Source organism: Juglans regia, chromosome 8 (genome assembly GCF_001411555.2).
Source record: "Juglans regia cultivar Chandler chromosome 8, Walnut 2.0, whole genome shotgun sequence".
Taxonomy (NCBI): Eukaryota; Viridiplantae; Streptophyta; class Magnoliopsida; order Fagales; family Juglandaceae; genus Juglans; species Juglans regia.
This window is the reverse complement of record NC_049908.1, coordinates 13,354,459-13,356,224: the sequence shown is the minus strand read 5'-3', so window position 1 is coordinate 13,356,224 and position 1,766 is coordinate 13,354,459.

Here is a 1,766-nt window from a genome sequence, read left to right as displayed (position 1 = left end):
CTTGCAACAATAAATTTGGGCAAAAAACTCAACAATTACTTAAATGTGTTTGTATTGCCGAAAAAGCTAAAGGGTCAACGGGTCAGGTTTGACTACAATTACTTGAAATGTATTTGGATAACATCGTTTTTCGATTGGGTATAGCTTCAACTATTCCCCATGGCTGTCGACTTCTATGGATGTCGGTGTATTCTATGATGGCTCCCGATGGTGGCTTTTGGCAAGGTGGCTTCACAGCTTACTGCGTGTAAAGTTTGTTTCAGTTTGGGGTGTGGTTGTTTCTCTGTCGTGGCTTACATCGTGGCCTCGTGCGACATTGGTCCTCCTTTGATTGCTGGTGATTGGTGACGTGAAGGGGGGAGAAGATGGTGGCTAAATGTCATTTGCAATGGGTTGAGATTACTCTGTTTTGCAGTTGCTAAAACAAAGATGTTTAACTGAGTGGTTTACGGTGCAACCGTGATTGGTTCTCTAACGTGGTTAGGGTGACGTGTGTTGTGCTTGAGGGAAGAGTCGTGGAGGAGTTTGGGGCTTGAGGCACTGGTGCGTCAACCCTAGTCTTGTGATGAAGGGGATGAACATATAATGGATATATATTAATATATATATATATATATATATATATTAATACACACACACAGAGAGCAGCCCTAGCTATATTAGGAAGGAAGAGTCCTGAATTCTAGGTGGGTAAGTCGACAATCTAATTGCCGCATCTTCCAGACTTAGAAACCACCCTAAAGGCAATGTAAAGGGCGGAGAATAAAATCACATTTAAAAATATATCTATGTATAGACATATATATTGGTGGAAATCTGAGTGAAGGAGGAGGGAGACGTGCATGGTCTTAAAAGAGGGGTCTGGATGTTAGGTAATTGGCTTGGGCCTTTTCTATGGGCCTTTGGGTTTTGGTTTTTGCACATACATACATAGACTAGGTCCATTTTAATGGGCTGAATCGCTTAGTAACCTTAGTGGCCCGATATTAAATTCGAAATTGTGTCCAATTTGTCCCATAGTATTTTGGGGCTTATAAATAATTATTGGATCCAACAAAACTATTAATCTACCAAAATAAATTTTGGGCCCGTGGTTATCCAATAAATTGTAATTGGGCTTTCCAATAAGCATCAAATACAATCTATAGCCAATAAATGTTTTCCTTAGAAATATTGGGGATATGTTGTGACAAACTCTCACTCTTATAAAAATTTCATCCTCAAAATTTGCTTGCATCTCAAGCAAACTACATATTTATCCATCACATCTGTTCTATGTTTCTATTTTAAATCCTCGATCATTTAGTTGAGCCTAATATTCCAAGAGTTTTATATAGTCCTCCGATATTTGTTCCTAAACCTCACATATTCTCCTAACCCTTTATGCATGCACGTCTGCATATTAGCGTCAACCATCTCAAACTTCGAGAATTCAATACAAGTCTAAAAATATAAACCTTAACAATGGGTTGATGCAAAACCTAAGAATAATTTCACAAAAAATTTTCTTAACTTCAGATAAAATAGTAAATAAAACTCTCCACATAAAATAATAAATAGATTCTCCACATACAATACTAATAAGTTCTTCACATGAGATAATAACATTGAGTAAATAGTAGCATAAAACTCTCCAAAGTTCGAGGGTCCTTAATCTTACACTTCATTCATGAAGGTAACCAACTCGTGCCTATATAGTATGTCCATTTTAATCGTATATTTACATATCCACTAATTCCTCAATATTCTTTGTAAATACTTACATG